The sequence below is a fragment of the Cavia porcellus genome, unplaced genomic scaffold (assembly GCF_034190915.1).
Source record: "Cavia porcellus strain 051 isolate PalLab524CR breed Dunkin Hartley unplaced genomic scaffold, mCavPor4.1 scaffold_2, whole genome shotgun sequence".
Classification (NCBI taxonomy): domain Eukaryota; kingdom Metazoa; phylum Chordata; class Mammalia; order Rodentia; family Caviidae; genus Cavia; species Cavia porcellus.
In genome coordinates, this window is record NW_026947485.1 from 119,453,055 (window position 1) to 119,460,250 (window position 7,196).

Below are 7,196 nucleotides of genomic sequence, written 5' to 3' on the forward strand. Positions count from 1 at the left end.
ACCCTAGCAGGTGACTTCTTGTGGAAAGAGCCCTGCGCTCTGTGCTGAGCCAACCTGACACTGTTTGACAGGAGGAGCTGGGAGGTGAGAGTTGAGCCCTCCTCTGTCTTTCCCGCCCTTCCTGTTGTCTTAGGCCCTGGGGAGTGTTCCATGCACACTGTCACTGTGGCTCTCCAAGGATTTGGTGTTTCAGGCCCTGCATGAACTTCTCCAGTGGAGCAGAGAGCAGTGACTTCCAGAACTCAGGATGTCACAGTCGCTGGTTCCCAAAACAGACTCTGTAGCTGGACTTCTGGCTGTGACTGGGGAAGTGGAGCCCCAGACTGTTTAGGTGAATAGCAAGGTGTGTAGGGCTTGGTGGCTGAGAGCGGATGTCTGTCACTATCGTCTGAAGACATTTACAAGGCTTTTCTGGTACAGAGAGACAAGGCTTATCCCACTTACACTCTAATTGTTTCCCAGGGAAGAGGTCACTTACAGCTTCTGTGACTTTGATTTGAAGTTAAATGTGCCCCTGGGACAGCAGCACCCTGCTGCGGGCTGTCTTTGTAACAAAGGTGACTGTGTGAACTCTCACCCAAGGGCCCTGCCGGGGACACACAGTGGCCATTCATGCCCACTTGGGCAGGAAGTTGGAGGACTGAGGCCTTTTGTCTTCTGCTAAGCCCAGGAAAGAGCAGAGGCTGGGCAGATAGGCGAGTAGGCAAGTTCTGGAAGGCTCCAGCTGCTTCCCACAGGGCCATCAGAGTTTGTCTGCTGACCCCAACATGCTCGGTGTCATGAACGTCAGACATGGGCTACACAGGCTTCTCCCTCAAGACCAGCCTGGGCTGCTGGAGCTCTGAATGTGGTGGAGTCTGAAAAATGTGCCTGCAGCTGCAGACGGGGTGACCGCAGGGAGCTTGGCTCCGGACTGGCCCCTGATCCTGCAGCAATGTGCTGGCCCTGCTCCCAAGCAAATTATTAAAGAGGAGGATTAGTAATCAGTGGTGCCTCCTTCAGGATGGCAGGGGAGGGGGCCAGACCATGCAGGAGGAGGAGTCTCATTCATCCAATTGTACAGATTGTCCTCCTCCCTCCTCGGATCAGGGAGCTGAAGAGGCCTCTGTGTGCTCAGGACAACACTGCCCTTTGCTTGGGGAACAGAGCAGAGCCCCCTTCTTATCTCCCTCCCTCTTCTCTGAGGGCTGGCCTTCAGGTAATTGTGCCAGCAGCAGGCGGATCCCGGCCCTGATGTTGGGCACAGGTGTTGCCCCACAGTGCCCATTTCGATGGACACAGGCGGAAGCTCCTTCCTGGCTGGGTGCCTGGCAGGACCATGGGCCTGTGGTTGTAATGATGGGGATACACATGCACGCCTCCTGGTCCTTTCCCAGTGAGGGGCTCTCTTGCTCCTGGAGGGGGCTCAGTCCTGCCTGCCAAGGTGTGTTGGTCTCTAAAATTGGTCCAGGCCAGTGCTCTGCCTGAAGGGATGCCATGCATTTTCTGTGTGGGTTTGGGTCCCTTTAACGCTCCCAGCCTGGGTGGCCCTGAGCAGGCCTTCTCTCCACAGGATTTCTCTCCATTGTGCGCCCTGCTTGCTCCTGTATTTCCTGGTGGAGAAGTGCGGTGGTTATGAGGGTGCTGCGTAAGGCGAGAGGAGCAGATGGCACCCATTTCTTTTCTCTCTGCCACACATTTCCTAGTGGCACCCAGCTCTGCTCTGGGCAGTCCCACCTGTCACTTACTCAACCTTGTACCATGCAGGAAGTGTTACAGAGGAGCAATGCGGACTCAGACTTGTACGGAGGAAGTGGGGCCTGGCTGGAGAGGGCATGACCCAGAAGTGTTCCTCTCCCTTCCTGACTCCTCCCTTGACCTCTGTGCTTTCCTGCTGCCAGGATGTGAGCAGCTGTCCCTCTGTCATGCCTCTCTGCTTGGGGCCAGCTGGCCATGGACTGAAATGGGAGCCGAAATAAACCTTTCCTCCCTTAATTTGTTGGTCACAGATATTTTGCCCCAACAGTGAGGCGTACAACCAAGACAACTTCACTGAGAAGAGGTCTGAGAGGGCCACACCTAAAGTTTCGTGAATTCTGACGCCTGGCCTAGGGACTACTTCTGACATGCCTCTCAATTTTGGGTATTTCTTCCAAAGCGTATCCCTGATTAACTGTTTTCTCCTAACCTTTTCCTGAGGGAGATGTGTGGATAGGAGCCTTTGTCACAGAGGATCTCTCCTGATTCTAAATCCCTGGGCCTCGATATCTCAGGGAATGAGGTCGGGCTCTTGGAGTTCACGCCCTGGCACTGGCTGGGGGACAGTACAGGAGCAGAGGGAATAGACGTAACAGCAGAGTGGCGGGCAGACCTGCCAGCACCTGAAAATCATTTGTTTAGTTCTAGTGTTACAGGTAGCTGAGGTAGTTAGAAATAGTATAGGCAGTGAGACAGGGAAGACCAGATGTCTTGTGACCTCAAAGCAGGCAGACACCTCCTGCTGTGGGCCAGATCTCAAGACAAAGGATCAAGCAAATACATGCACACCCGAAGGATCACAGTGCACATAGTTCTCTATCACCCTGAGGAAGTCAGGAGTCATCATCCCCCGCCTCCCCACAGGAAGAGTCACTGCTCTTTAAACATGCCCACTTGCTACGTGACTCACTCCCCTATTTGTTCCTGATTTAATCAGTTTTACCTGAACAGTTAATCTTATTGGTTGACCATAGTTCTGTCCTGCCTCATGCTCACTTTGCAAATTTCCACTTTTTCCCAACTTAGACTCCTCTCCTCTCATGATTTTACCCTATAAAAGTCCCTAGAAAAGGTAGAGTCCCTGGCAACCTGCTCGGAACCCCTTCTGTCTCTCTCAGACAAAAGCTTTTTTTCTCTCAATAAATATATTCTACTTTTAACCTCTGCTGTTCCTAAAATTCATTCTTCGATTTTAGAGAACATGAATTTGTACCAGACATCTAGTAGGTTGGGAGTTTCATTCCCCTATATCACTAGCACAGTTGGTCTAATATTAAAAACAAAAGAAAAGAGAGCAATTTGACAATGAGCAATTTTCCGAATTCATTAATCTGCCAAGTTATTTATCTTTTTTGTGCATTTATAAACACTCACATATAAACACTCGCTGAATTGGCAGGGCCTGACAGGCTTCCTGGAGGAAGAAACGGTGTCCCCTACCCAGGGCCCTGGGGGTGTTGGGGGAGCCTCCTAGGGGCACTGCTCACTAGGCAGAGCCCAGAGAAGGGCATCGGGTGGGAGTGACAGGGGCTTTGGGAAATCCTGTGCTTCTATAACTGACCGGAAGCTTCCAACTTGGGTCCAGCATGGGTAGGTCCTCCTGGCCAGCTGTCTCTAATTGGCTCCACCCTGAGTCTCAAACCCAGACCACTTGAAAGAAAGATGAGCTTCATCAGCAAGGCGGATTATAAAGACATGAACCAGAGGCCTGATCTTGGATCAGAACTTTAAGGCCAATTAGGTGCTCAAATAAAATATGTAGATGATATATTTGTGGCCTGCACCCCATTTCAGTTGTCATGTTCTGCCTCTTTCTTTTATTTTCTTAAAAGCATATTTTATTCTTGATTGGCATAGTAACTGTACATTATTGGGCGACAATGTTGCGACATTTCAGTATATGTCTGCAGTGTGTAGGCCAGGGTGGGCTGATCTCCGACTACTGAGATTCTGGTTTGCACTAAATCAGGAAAAATTACAGTCTAGTCATAGAGGAACACCCTTCTAGCATATTTTCCTGAACATGCATTTTAATGGATAAGTAATTTTAGTAGTTGTATAAGAAAATTTGGCCTTGGGAAATAAACATTACCAACTGAAAGACTGATACCAATGATAAGACTTCAGTTAAAATAGACACATAACTACCACAGAGCTGCAGGAATAGACTTTATTTGTAGGGAAGGGGCATCTTTGTGTTTCCTGTCAAGTTTGGCATTCTTTAGTGTTTCTGATTCCTTTCTCATTGAGTATCTGTATTAAACACTGCTCCTTTCTGTTTTCTGAGCTTCCCATGGAACTCAAAAACCAGCAGGAAAGGTCAGCTCTTACACCGGAGTCCCCAGTTCCTCTCTAGCCTCGGTCTGTCCTGTACCTGGCAGGCACTGCCTCTCTGCCCAGTACCCTGAGAAGCAGGCTCAGCCCAGAGGCAGCAGAAAGGTGGAGCAGGAAAAGAAGGGGAAGGTGACTGAAGGCCAAAGTTCTGCTCTGAAGAGTAAGAAAGGAGCAAAGCAGCAGAAGTTTATCAAGGCTGTCACTCGTCACATTAAATCTGGACAACAAAACCCACATCAGGTAACGCAAAGAGAAGCGGAGATGAAATTAAAGAAAGATGATGAGAAGAGAGACTCGCAAGAGCTAAACAAACTGTTTACACCTGTAGCCGCTGTTCACAAGCCAGGTAAAGGCGTAGATCCCAAATCTGCAGTTGGAGCCTTCTTCAAGCACAGGACGTGAGCTAAGGCGGGGAGAGCGAGTCCTCACGAGTGGACTTTGCAGAGAACATGTGAAGAACGAAGGGCTCACATTGAGAAAGATACAGTGGATAACTGGGGTGCGGGAAAGCTGGAAGAAGTAGTGAACAAGAAGCATGGCGAGGCAGAAGGGAGAAGGCCGGAGAACCCAAGTGTCTGCAAGCATATGCTGGAAGGAAGCCATTGGAAATAAGAAGTGTACTGGTTTGGGGGTGCGTCCTGGGGGGGGGGTGATGACTGGATGTACCGTCATGCACCTCCTCCTGGACTTGTGATGAAGGAATATATAAAAGGAAAGAAGAAAAAGAGGACGAAATTTCACTAGAGGGCATTCTGCCCTAGGTCCAAAAAGCTCGGTAAGCAGAACAAGATACAGAAAGAACTGGCTTCAGAGCAGGGCAGGCTCTAGTGCTCTCGAGGTGGTCATGAACTGGTCAGTGCTGGTCAGTGCTGGTGACGGGGAAGCAGCTGATCCATGCTACACTCAGGGAGCGGGCGGTGACCAGGCCCATGATTCTGCAAGTGTAAATGGCGCTGACTACCTCCCCCGAGATGTGGATGAGACAGGAATTACTGTCGCCAGTCTCAAAAGATTCAGCACATGCCTTCACATAAAGATGAAGATGGACTAAGAGAAGCTTCTGGAGTTTGGTGGAGGACACCGAGGTGGAGAGACAGTAAGATGGAGCCGCTGGGCTGTTCCTGGTGATGAAAGTCTTTCTACCGCGGCAGATCTGGATGAACTGGAAGAGTTAGACATAGTTGGCTGAGAGAATGTCATCAAGTAGGTCAAAGAGAAGATCAAGTCAGCTCTGTGTGAGGTAACACGGACTATGTTCATTTTGTTTCCACCTGGAATCAACAGGGAGTTTATGTCGCAAGCTGACTCTGGAGGGCTTGCTCGTCTAAGAAAGGAATATTCTGACATCTCTTCTCTTCTGACTTTGGCTACGTCTCAGACTAAGTTCACAATAGTTCATGATAAATTGAAACTGTGAAGGTCATTGCTGTAACTGTCCAAACAGAAGTGTAAGTGCTTTTCCAGCTTTCGGTTTTCACTGAGCATGTGTTAATATCACCGACATAAATCCACATTCAACGTGCCCTTTGTTTGATGCAGTTTTCAGTGAATGACTTCCTTTCCTGGGCATTTGTATGGTGTAAAGACTGCCTGGAGTGTGAGTGCTTTGTAAAGGGGGCTGCACACGCAGATTCAGTATTGGGTGTCTTTGGAGGATTCAGTGGACATCTGAAGTGGAACACAAGCCCATCAGGATTGGCCACAGTGTCCTGAGCGCTCCCTGTTTTTATTTTGTCAACAAAGTTGTAACTAGAGAACATCATACATTAAAATCTAAAAAGAACAACAACAAAAAATGTGCGTCTGGAGAGAGTCCGTCTCAGTGACCCTGATAGAACAGGAGGACGTGTGAGCAGATCTCCCTCTGTCTGGGAGACAGGAAGGCACAAGCAAAGGTCCTCCAGGGAGCAGAAGTGGGAGCGGCTGGAACACGCGGAGGAGGATGGATGCTCTGAGGCACAAGGCGGTTTCAAATGGAAAACCCAGGTAAAGCAGTGAAGCTGGGTAACAAAGGCCCAATATATACAAAGGCAGTGACACCAAGTAGAGTCATAAAGAAGAGACAGAAGAACGGATGGAGGAGCAACCAGCCTTCTCTTGGGGAAAATTCTGAACGTCTGCAAGGAAGGAACTGGATTGCAGGTCTTTTTGTCCCAGCAAACATCCTTTGATCTCCCTTCTTTCAAGACTGAACGAGTTCCCACCGCGACCACTAGAGGTCTCCAGAGAACCACCGATCAATGTCTGAAGCCTGCTCCCCTTTTGGTCCCAGCCACGCAGGAGGTCGTGCTGTGGATTCTTCCACTAGGAATCCTCACAGGAGATCAAGGCCTGAACCTTAAAATTCCAAAGACTGAAAACCCTACACCATTGCTTCATCAGGTGGCTGCACGCTTGCTGTCACGCCAGCACCGTCACCCACCGACCCTCAGGTTCCTGGGGGAGGTGCACGGGCTTTTAAGTTACTTGTGCCCCAGGGTGAGTTGCTGTGTTGGGTCTTCTGCGTTGTGTTTCCTTTCTTTCCTTTTCTCGTTTTCTTTCCTTCTCATTCCCTTCCTTTCCCTCTGCCTCCTCACCCTCATAATACCCCGGACTGAACTCAGGTGAACTCAGGGCCTTAGCACTGAGCTCCATCTCCAGGCCTTTATAGTTTTAATTTTGAGGCACGATCCTGCTAAGTTACTGAGTTACCCAACCAGGACTAGGCCTTCCTTCCCTCTGCCTCAGCCCCTCACAGTGCTGGGATTGCAGGTGCCTTGTGATTTCTAAGGACAGATCCTGGTCAGGGGGAGACCAGGGGGAGGGTGGGGGGAGGAGGAGGAGGGGCGGAGCTGAAGACAAGCTGGTCCCCTTGACCTCGAAATGATATAGGGGAATGAAACTCTCGACCTATTATGTTGGCTGGTTTGTGTTCTCTAAAATAGAAGAATGAATTTTAGGAACAACAGCCTCCTCTTAGGTTAAGAGTAGAATGTATTTATTGAGAGAAAGAAAGCTTCTATCTAAGAGACAAAAGGGGTCCCAAGCAGGTTGCCAAAGATGCTGTCTTTTCCAGGGACTTTTATAGAGTAAAACCATGGATTGAGATGGGTTTAAGGTGGGGAAAACTGGGAACTCACAAGGCA

At 49.5% G+C, this 7,196-nt stretch overlaps 1 pseudogene; it reads left to right on the top strand.

Moving 5' to 3' along the window:
* Window positions 1-3,323: 3,323 nt before the first annotated feature.
* On the top strand, window positions 3,324-6,813 carry LOC134473218 (zinc finger CCCH domain-containing protein 15-like; annotated as a pseudogene).
* Window positions 6,814-7,196: the final 383 nt, after the last annotated feature.